At 44.7% G+C, this 11,352-nt stretch overlaps 1 protein-coding gene across 2 annotated transcripts in view; it reads left to right on the top strand.

The window, feature by feature from the left end:
* The window catches only part of MBNL2 (muscleblind like splicing regulator 2), a 113,613-nt gene continuing 102,261 nt past the window's right edge, over positions 1-11,352 (top strand). The window contains exon 1 of one of the 2 annotated variants that reach the window (XM_052785761.1): positions 1-140. The gene's annotated coding sequence lies outside the window, so the exon portion shown is untranslated. The remainder of the gene's footprint in view (positions 141-11,352) is intronic. The other variant, XM_052785753.1, reaches the window with a different exon arrangement.

The following is an 11,352-nucleotide window of genomic DNA, read 5'->3' as shown; positions in this document are numbered from 1 at the left end:
CGGTCGCGGCGGGAGAGGTGACAAGCCGCTGCGCGGAGCCGCCTCCGCTCGGGTGGGAGAAGCGGCTGCCTTCTTCCCCCCCCCCCCCCCCCCCCCCCCCCCGCCCCGCCGCCACACGCTTCCCGCCGCCCCGCTCTGAGGTAAGGCAACCGGCGCCGCCGCCGCCCGCCCCCGCCGCCACGGTGAGGCGAGGCGGGGGGGGGGGGGAACAGCGGGTCCTGCGGCGTCTCCGTGTCCCCGTCTTCCCCCCCCCCCCAGCCGCGGGGCCGGGCCGTGCGGGGGAGGTTGCGGGTGCTCGGCGGCGGGACTTTTCGTTCCCTCGCCGCCCCGGGGGAGGAGTGGCGGCAGCGGTGCCGGCGGCCCCGGGGGGAGTCTGGTTTGGCGGCGGCCCGCGGCGCCTCCCTGAGCGGGGGGAGAGGCCGGCGGGGAGCGCCCGGCCGAGCCGCTGCCCGTCCCGCCGCACCTGGGCGGGTGGCGGGCGGCTCCGAGCCCGCCTCGGCCTCTCCTCCTCCTCCTCCTTCTCCTCCTGCTGCTGCCTCCCCGAGCCCGGCAATCGTTCGGGTGCCCCCCCCCCGGAGCCCGCCGCCCGTTTCCCCTTCGCTTTTCTGGGGGGGCCGGGGGTGAGGCGGCGGGCGCTGCCCGCCCGCCGCATCTGGTTCAGCGGTGATTTACGGTTTTGTTAACTCAGCATTTGGCACGGCGCGCTTGCGGGGAGCAGCAAGCGAGCGGGAGTCGTTAAGTTTTTGTTACTTCTTGGAAGGGAAAGGAAAAGGGCTCCGTGGGGCCGCGGCCGCCCCAGCGGCTTCCTCCGCATCGCCTCGCCCCCCCCCCCGCACCTCATGTCCCCCCCCGCTTCAGCCGGGGGTCACTGCTGTGGCCAGCCGTGAATAACGCTGGGCAGGTTTGGGGGGGGTTGTGTGGGGATTGCCACCCGTGAAGGTGAGCGAGGCAGGAGGGAAAAACTGTCAGAAATTGCACGTTTTTCGTACCGCTGGTTTTGTGCGGAAACCCTACGTATTCGTTCCTTGTATGTACATAGATGTGTATTTATCTATGTATACATGCAACGCATACACGCATTTTTTGAGCAATGAGAACATTGCCTGTCGGCTTCTGCTTCCAGATGTTTTGTTTTCTGTTTCTTTTAGGCATATTTGCATTTCTGCTGGGAGGGGAACAGAGAGCGGTAGTGTTGTTGAATAGGTATTTTGAACAGTAGCATGGAACAACTTGTGTGCCTTTAATTCAGCTGCAGAGGATATCCATGTGGGATTAATATACTTAAGCGATCATGTCACACTGACGTATCTTGTTCAGACTTGTAGATTTTTAAAGCCGTGTGGACTTGTAGGTAGTAGCGGAAGTGTAATTAATTTTAAACATGTGACCTGGCCTAGTGCTTATGATTTTAACGTGGTATTCATACCTTGGTAAATATGCATAGATTTAGCCATCTGTCCTCCGTTTTCCCTTCGTGTGTGCACATACCACGCTGCGCAAATGAAAAAGGTACCTGTGGTAGGCTTTAGGGCCGAATTCATATTTAAACTTTTCCAGGAAATGCTCTAAAGTTACTGTCAAGGACTAGCGGAAAGCTTCTTTCATACAGTTTTTGAATACGTTTAAAAAAAAAAAAAAAAAAAAGTTGCTTCAGCATCAGTGATGCCGATTTGTAATTTGTATTTGGCACTAATGCTATTTGCATACGTCCAGTACAGCTGATACTGCTGCTGGAAGGCATGTAATTCTTCCTGCTGTGGACAAGGCCCTTTTGTGTAGCGTCAACCTCGTACGCTTTTGGAGGGTGTATGAACCCAAGGTAGAGCCCTGCAGTTTCTCTCTCTCGTGATAAGGTGTGTGTGTGGGGGGTGCCAGCCGGTCTCGCTTGTTGGAGATCTTAGCAACAAAACTTCTGACACAGGCCGGAGCTCCAAGTTGGGGCACGTCAGCCTTTGGCACTTGCCGTAGTTGTGTATGCTATGGCTCATCTACGTGCGAGTGAAATTTGGAATAGCAGTGAGCTACAGCAGTGTTTTGCACTAGTGTAAGGGTCTGTCTGTCCGTCCAAGGTAACTTGCAGGATGGTGGCTATACAGTAATGTTTTCCTATAGCCGAAGAGATGGGCTGTTTTGTTGTGGTATCCCTGCTGTCACCACAGGAGTGGTACTTCTGCATTGTGCAGATAGGTGGGTGGATGACATGACATGTGTCACCTCAACATACTTTTCCTCTGAAACTTATCTCCTTTACCATTTATGGCCCTCTCTCTGAAGAAATCACCTGTTTTTAGACATGAGCAGACCTGCCAAAATCTCAAATCTTTGACATTGGTGTGTTTGGGATTGTGATGCTGAAATCTTCATTTGAGCATCATTTTCTTAAATTTGGCTTTTACAGAATAACAGTTGTCATAAGAAGATTAAAAATAAAGTCTACTTGCTGCTAACACTTGGTGGGTGAAATTTTCATTTCTTCTGCTACAGCTGCTCTGTAGTTTCTCTGCTGGTTGCAGAGTAACTAGAATTGTAGTGTGCAGTACTAAATAGACTACTTTTTCTACTAACCTAGGGATTCCTAAACTGTGGTATACCTACCGTAGCAAAAGTGGTATGTGAATCCTGCCACCAGTGGCATGTGACTGCCATTTTGGGAACTTTCTTAGTCTTGCTTTTTCTTGGGTTAAAAGCTTGGTTACAAGACACTGGAAAAAGTTCTGTTAACGATTTTTGGCAGGAAGAAGAAAAAGCGTATTAATTTGGTATTCCCATTGCTGCCTGATGGTGTTAGATGTTTTTGCATCCTCTGGGTAGCTCCTGGAATCTCAGCAACACCACCTGATTATTTTACTCCCTATGCTACTGAGCAAAATTATACAGCCTAATTTATTTAGGATTGGCATGTTCTCATCAAAACTCATGCCATGCTAGGTGAATGAGGTCTGCTTGTTTATATTGCCTTTTTTTCCCCCACTTTTAATAGGCCCTCATAGGTCTTATTGTGGTTCTACTGAAAAGTTTCAGAATTTGGTCCAACCTGTCAATAAAAACAGAAATAAAGAACCATAAACCGTATGAAACCTGTTATCGAAGAAGGTATTTTCATACTGTCAGTTATCAGGGTAGAAATCTCACTTCGCATGGCTCCAGCCAGTCCTACAATCACATTTATTGCTCTTCTATAAATTTTTTTCTGGCAGTTTATTGTTAGCTCTCTGGGGCTGAAGTACTCAGGACAGATGTGAACACGCTACCTCCATCTTTGCAGAATTACAAAGTAACCTAATTGGCTTCCAGATTTCACTGTATCTTTCTTCATGTCCCTCTATCATAATTCAGACTCTTTCTGTCTACTTATTACTCCTTTCCATATGTCCGTTAGCAATCAAATCTTTGCTGGATCACTTTTCCCCAGATGAATTATTATTCATTTTCTCAGAGGCATCCAAGAAATAAAATGCCTGATGGAATTTTCTCCCCCCCCCCCCCCCTTACCTTTCTTCAGTATTCTCCCACGTTCATTTGCAACTTTATGTAAGTGGAGCTAGTTAGAAAGTGTTAATTAAAATGTCATTGAAGTGAAAGTCAGGAAGAGTGTTGATCCAAAATGCTTTTCAGTTTGAAGTCACTCATTTCTGGTGAATAAACCTTTAAAAACAAAAACAATCTCTTCCTTTTCTACTGCTGATATTTCCCCTGTGCTTTTTGCTGTCTTGATTGTTGTGGTTGCATTGTTTGGGATAACCGGGTTTGACACAATCAATTCGCTTACAGCTTCAGAGAAACACAGTTTCGAAACACTAAGTTTGGAATAAAAATGTAGTTGGTATGGCTAAATCAACTACAGGTATGAAGGAAGAGTAGACTTCTTCAAAGAGCTTAAAGTGTTGAATAACTCAACAGTTTATCTTGACTTGCAGCTGCACGCCAACATTTTTGGCTCACGTTGTGTGACTGATGACAATAATGACTGTCAGGGACTGTTCCTCTGCGGAGCCCGAGGTAGCCCTTTTGCTGGCCAGGGCCACAAAGAGCTGTAAGATTGTGGGTAGGTGTTGGAGCGCTGTGAGGATGCAGCCTGGAAGATGGGAGGATGATGGTGCACAGCTGTATTGTTGAGGAAAGGCATAGCATGTCCTAGAGTAATCAAATTTCCTAGACTGGAAGGCTTCATGACCTGCCCGCAGCATACTGGAGACGCAGGTTGCTCTTCGCTTACATAGAGCTGAGGCAGCAACACCGTCATTGAGTAACGTTTCAGTATGAAAGTATAACGTCAGTGTAAAGTCCAGAAATACTTCTGACCTATGACCAGTTGGGATCATGTATCTTAAAGCAACAAAACCAGGGTCTGTCTGTGGCTGCAAACTCTTGACACTGTTTTCCTCTGCTCACCACTGAATTCCAGGTTTAAGTTTAACCTCAGCTACTCCTCGATAGTGGATGGTTTTGATGGTCCTGCAGCTGTTTGTGCTGAAGGATAGGTAGGTCTGTTGTGTCTCCACATTGAGAGAATTCGAGACTGTTTCACCTGGTGGTTTGACACTGATGTTAGAAAGTAGAGTAGAGGGAACTGAGCTTTGTAGGTCTCTGCAGGGAAAGGATTGAGTGATGGGGGAGCAGCTTCCCACTGCTACCAGATTGTACTGCTGCTAGTTTCCCCATTGCTCCCAGTTTATCCAGGAGGGCCACAGACTGTTCGTTGTATTTTGGGGGGCCCTCATGAGGTGTCCCCGTCCCCCTGGTGAGAGACAAGTATTTCATGCCTGATGGTATCAAAAAGGAGTTCTGGAAGGTTGACTTCACAGGTCTTGGAGGAAAAAAAAAAAAACCAGCAAACAAACTGTTTTAAGGTACAGGGGTTTCTAAATGTGCTCAGCTTGGGTTGTGTAAGCTGGCTGGTGGTTCTTTCTTTGTAACTGAGAGGTCTTTCAAGTGCAGAAGGTTTTCACGAAGTAGAGCGTTTCCTTGCAGTGCTCTGTGTCTATATGGACGTTATAAGCTTTGAGCATTGAAGACCTTAGCATAGGCTTTGATGCATTAATTATTTTGGCCTTTATTTGCTGTTTTCAAATCTGGAATTTCTGTCCTTTGTGCGTATATGGCGAGATGTGAAAACATTAAGGTGATTTTGGGGTGTGTTACTGGAGCACTGGTTGTTAGGAGCTGACTGTATTTTTGATTATTGCTAGTGTGTGGTTCTCTGAGCCCTCAGGCCCTTGCCCTGCTGGCCATCTGTGAGCTGGAAAAGATTGTGGAGTTTCTCGGTCTTTGCTCTGCTGAGGCTTTCTCTAGTTCCTGGGAAACTGGACATTCTTTCACTTGCTTCAATGAGGTGATGCTCTTTCCAAAACAGCAGTACTGTTCTGATATCCTTAACCTTCAACTTCTTTGTCAAGGGTCAGGTCCAAAATATGCCCAACTCCACAGGTTGGACCAGAGGTGACCTGTGAAGGTGCCAAAGGAACTATGAGGAAACTGACTTTTCATACAGAACATGAAAAGATGAGTTTTGGGGACTTCTGCATGTTTAGCCTTGTCAATATTCCCCAAATTTATCATTCTAGGACATTTTGCTACCTTCCATTAAAAGATATTAGTGTTAGCCTTGCTAAAACCATTTATTTATTTTAGTCTTTAAGCGCGTAGATGTTAGCTTTAGCTTTTCAGATTAATGAAATCTAATAAAGATGCCTTACTAGAGGGACCGTAGATTTCATGTTTGCAGAACAGGTGAATTAAGTGCTTCCTGCCATTTGCTTGTGACTGGGTCTTTGTATTCCGTGGGGGAAAGACATGGGATTTAGATCTCATCTAGACAGCTTTGGGTGATGCAATGCGTATCAGGTATTTCACTCTTGGGATTGCCTGTTGGCAGTTAGAGGTAGGTCTTACATTACTCGATTCATTCACTTAATTTCATAATGCTTTATGCTCTTTGCTTCCTGTTTGTGGTGGAGTGTATTTCTTCTGCTACCTGCAGCTATTAGAAGGTATCTGATTTCTCTGGTTCTTTTCCTAATTCCTTGAACAGCCCGTTCCAGTTTATACCATGGCAGATGAAGTGGGCTGTGCCGTTCGGCTTGCTGGGTGCCACAGGAGAGGCACGGACACCCTGTGATTCTTTCTGGAGGTGCAAGCTGTTGAATCGTAGGAATGGTTAGACCTGGATGTGCATCCTGTGGGAGCAGCGGTGAGTGTGGACAGGAAGGGTGAGGGCATAATAGCCGTAATGGTAAGATTAAGGCACATTCCAGCAGAAGGAGTTGGTGTCGGTGGCTTCGGTCAGTCATTTTCTTGAAATAATCTGCCCTCGCTGTTGTGAATTAGAGGAAGGGGGAAGAAAAATCAATAAGCTTTCTGAGCTATAAAGAGGCCTCTTGACTAATAGTGTGGCAATAACTGGAGGCAGGAGCTGGGTGGAGCTCAGTACTCCTCCCTCATGAAGCAGCAGAGCGGTTTGGTCATCTGAATTGTGGCGATGGCCCTAGGGCTGACAGGAGGATTATTACAGCATTGTTCTCGCTTTCTAGAAAGCTTACCTCATTGTTCTTTACAAATTTCAAAGATTGTTGAAGCATTTTTCTTACATGGTAGCAGCAGTGCCAAACCTGCTAGAGCTGGTCCCTGCTGTTGCTGAGTCCCTGGTGGCGTTTGCTGCTGGAAACAAACTGGAAAGGGGGAAATGTTGGTTTGTGTAGAACTGTGCAGAAGGCTTTCGGGACTGAGACGATGAGTTTTCTGAATGGGAGGAATGATTGAAACTGCTGTAGTTCCACTTTGCTTACTTCAGCAGGATTTTGTCAGTGGGTTCGTAGTAATTTGTTGCTTTCTGCATGGTAGACTGAAAAAGGAGCAGAATGAATGGGGTATCCTTAAAGGTGTTGGGTTTGGGGTTTTTTTGAGCTGCCAATACACTTGACGTTACATTGTCTCAGAAAGAAATCTTTGCATGTGGCCATAACTGGAAGTGTCTGCATCAAAATTTGGGTTTTGAAGGACCTATGAAGAACTCTTCTAGAAAAGTAAGCACTGGTAACTTCCATTTTTTGGCTGTTAGGTGGCTTGGTCGTAGATATCTTTGTAAAATGGAAGTGCATTCAAGATGCAAAATATCTGAGAGGACCAGCTGCTGCCAACAGTAAAGGGAAGAGACTGAGATCGAAGTCTCTTTGGTTCATCCATTGGGAACTGAGCACACGGTCGCTGCTTTTGTCAAAGGCCGTACTTCTAGCTTAGATGAAGTCCTGTTGCTGTGTCTAGATCCAGTGAAGAGCTACTATTGTGAATAGGGGTCTAGGCTGAGGGAGCTGGGCCTCTTTAGTTGGGTGGAAAGGAGGTGAAGGGACAATCTAGTTGCTGTTTTCAGCTGTTTACAGCTACTGGAGGATAGTTATGAAGATAATGGGGCCAAACTCTACTTAGTAGTGCCAGATGGCAGCAAGGGGCAGTGACAACAAATTGTTGCTTTGGAGATTCAGATTGGACATTGGGAAAATCTTGTTACTAGGAGGGTAGTGCAGCCCCGCAGCAGGTCATCCAGAGAAGCTACTATCTGCCCTCAGAGCTTTTTGGGGCTCATCAAGGCAAACCCACAGCTGACCTGATCTGCTGTTGATGATAGTCTTTGTTTTGAGTCAGGGGCTGGACTAGGTAACCTCCAGAGGTTTCTTCCAACCAAAGTTTCTAGGAGCCTGGGTTAGATTCACTAAAAACGAAGAAGTTTTTAGACAACTTTGAACTGAGCTGACCAGCTATTGTGGGGTGCTTGGTGGTAAACTTAATTTCATGTTCTCAGTACAGCGTTAGTAGTTCACACAGCAATGCTTCAGTGACCAATACTGAGATCAGTATTGTTGGCCTAAGTATTTATGACCTGAGGACCTGCAGGTTATTTTTGTCAATGGGTTTCTTTTGGTCTCACCCGGCCCAGAGGGAAGGGGTAGAACTCTCTGATGGTTAATACTGCCCAAACAGGCAAACCCCTCCTCACGGGCCTGACGAAGATGACTTCAGGGGATGAGGTGGCATTGTGATCACCAAGAGGGCAGGTGGACTGCAGTGAAATTGGCCTTATGATCTTAAGTTCATAAGACTATATACCCCACAGCAAAAGATCTGTGTAATCTTCATCTTGTGCTTTTCCTCTGCGGTCCCCTTTGCCTAGTCCTACCTTTAATAAGCCAAAGGTAGCAGACAGGATGCCTTCTAATCTTATTTTGGCTCTACTAATATGTATTAGTGCTAATATTTTATTGTTATTAGAGTTGGTATGAGAGGGAATAGCCAAATGAATGGCTTTTTCAATTTTATAAGGCTTTTTTTGAGAGAGGGAGAGGAGAGTCAGAGAAAAATATAGAAGAGGTGAAGTATGCCATCTTAGAAAGCTAGATGCTGTCCCCTTACTGACTTTTCCCTACAAATAAACTCTCTGTCCTATCTTTGGACCTCTGGTGAATGAAGTCCTATGTGCATTTTGATTTTTGAGGCATTCTTTTTTTAATTTACTTCATTTTTGAGGTGGTGGGATTAAATCTTGACATGCACTGCTTGAAACATGCTGTTGTCAGAGATCAGGCTTTTGGATGCCATTTAATCCCACACCTAGTGCTTCTGCTAGAGGACCTTGTTTCTTGCCCTTTATTACTCTTACTGCTTTGCTTATTTTTCCTGAGTGAAAACCATTCTTGTTTCTTCCTGTGTATACAGCTACTTATTTTTTTGGATTCTGTTACATGACATTGGGAAAAATGAAGGTTCATGATCATGTATATAGATTATGTGGCAGAGTAATTAGGCAAAGATCCAAACGTAATGTTTAAAAACATTATACAATTAAAAGTATTCCTGGCACTTCACAGTGATCAGAGAGCATGCTGAAACAAAACAACCTCTTTTGAGGTGACAATGGAAATTCGGTGCAAAACTCATGACTGTGTGAATGCATGTAAATCTGATGTTTAAAGAAAAGCTTGCCTATGTGAACACAAACTCATAGACTTCACAAGATAGAGCTGCCTGCTAACCAAAAGACTAGTTGCTTGCCAGCAGTTCACTTGGCATAGCTTTCTCCTACCTGTCATCCGTACTTCACAGAAAGAAATAAAACCCTGTACTTACATACTCCAGGCCTTCCCTCCTTGCCAAAGTAATGCTTTGTTAATTATATGGAGTCCTCTGCTCTTACATGTGCAGGTTATTAATTGCTGTAAAAGGGTGAGGGATTGAATCCTACTGTTACTGATTTTAAAAAACAAAAATTATCCAATTGGCTCTCATTTTCTGTGAAGTCTCCTGGAGCCTATTTTCTCTGCTTACAGTGGAGATTGCTTGCTGATTTTCCTGCATGCCCCTGAGCATCTACCCTACAGACACAGGCTGTTAAGTGGCAGCTTGTAGGGAAATGGGAGCTAGCATCACCTGTTAAATAGCAATGGGATGTTTTACACCTGTATTGCAGTAGTGTGAAAAAACAATAGAATAATTTTAATGGAGTGAGTTGTATTATTTTTGTGCTAATTGAAGATGGGAAAATTCAAAATGTAGCTTAGTTTCAGTGGCATCTTTTTCCCTTTGGGTTTATAATGGAGTAATAAAATAGAGCTTTTGGATTTAAAGGATAATTAGGGAGTCCTCATTACATCACTGTTCAGAAGATTTATTATTTGCAGCCATTGCTTGAATTATATGCAGGATCTGGGATATATTAGAGGCTGATAACTGAAGCTTCGTAGAAGATTAAAAAAATATTTGGTTTACCTGCAGAAAACATAATTGGAATACGTCTCTCATGTAGTTATGTGAAGTATTATTTTCGGTAATTTAGGAACTTCTCAGAGGACAAATCTTGCTCCTATGTCTTCCCAGTAGGTTGGCTGTTACAGGAAGCCAGCAAATTCTCAGGATAAGGGGCAGAAGTTTAGTATATGCATCCTTCACCTATGCTCCCTGAAACACAAGAGGGTTTTCCTATGCCCATGTGGCTTTGTGACCGAGGTTAGTAGGTTCTCTGACAAGGTGATTTATCAAATGGTTTCCTCCTGTTGTGGGTTTGAATAGGAGCTACTCCAAATCTGAGGCCTGAACAATAGCTATGGAGGAAATTAGTCATGGAGGGATCTGAGGAGGAAGGAGCATGTTTTTATCAGTGATGGAAGAACTTCCCAATACACAGGGGTCTCGCTAAAGATAATTTAGGCATTAGTGAGTAGTGGTGGTTTACACCTTCGCATTGTTTCCAACTGGGTATTAAAGACTAAAGGGTACAACGCTTGCTTTCTTCTTAATTTGACACATTTGGAAAGTATTTTTCATAATGACATGGATTCAAACTACATTTTTATGAAGGCTTAAGCATTTGGTGTTTGTTTCAGCTGTAGTGAGAGGCTTGGGAGGCCTCCATCAGATAATTCCTGGTTTTGGTGGATGCTGTACAAAATAGGGGGACATGAAGTCAGTTAGCAAAGAGAAGGATTTATCCTGAATGTATGATATGTTGCTGGCTTAAATAGTGCTTGTGCTTTTACCCTATGACTCCTTGTGATTCATAAAACATCTATACTGTGTAGGGTTCAGCAGCTGAAGGTAAAGGGTTTCTGTTTTGTATGTAACCCTTTTACATTCTGCTAGAAGAGTCGGGAAGATCTATTCTGATATGTATTGAGGAAATGCTTTACATTTTTGGACGGCTACAGGTACCTAAATATATGGCATCTAAAATGACACTAGACCATTTTATATCTGGGACATCTGTATGGGGCTGGCAGATATAAGCCAGGACATACCAGTAACCCAGTCTTTCCAGCAGTGGCCACTGGAGGCCAACAGGAATTCCCTAGGGCATCTAAGAAGGCACTAGATGTCTGGGTTTGGATGACTAAAATTTAAATGTTCATGTTTTAATACTTCTGTGATTTGGTATTTCAGATCAGCAAACTGCAAACAGCTTTTTTTCAGCTGTCATGAAGAAAAATAGAATCACTTTCCTGAAAAAACTTTTGCATAACTGTGTGTTCTACGAGCAAGGCAATATAGGTGGTTTGCCAGTTTATTTTACCTAGGTTATTATTGTGTCAGTTTATATTACCTAGCTTTATATAGACAGAGTCAGCAAGATACTGGTTGTTTTACCAACTTTCCCTCCCCCCAAAAATGCCCTCCTCCAAAAGCAAAAGAGAAAATCAGGAGGAGGATCCCAGTCCAACTCCTCTTAGGTTAATTTGGTGTCAGTCAGTTGTTCAGAGGAAGAAAGCGTGAGCAAGTGCAAGGATTGATGTTCAGTCAGGGGAAGAAAAAAAAACCCTGGAACATGTTCAGCATAGCTTAGAGAACAAGCTTATGTAGCTTATATAGCAA

The sequence above is a fragment of the Harpia harpyja genome, chromosome 4, assembly GCF_026419915.1.
Source record: "Harpia harpyja isolate bHarHar1 chromosome 4, bHarHar1 primary haplotype, whole genome shotgun sequence".
Taxonomy (NCBI): domain Eukaryota; kingdom Metazoa; phylum Chordata; class Aves; order Accipitriformes; family Accipitridae; genus Harpia; species Harpia harpyja.
Note: the sequence above shows the minus strand (reverse complement) of the source record. Positions and strands in the feature narration are given on the sequence as shown.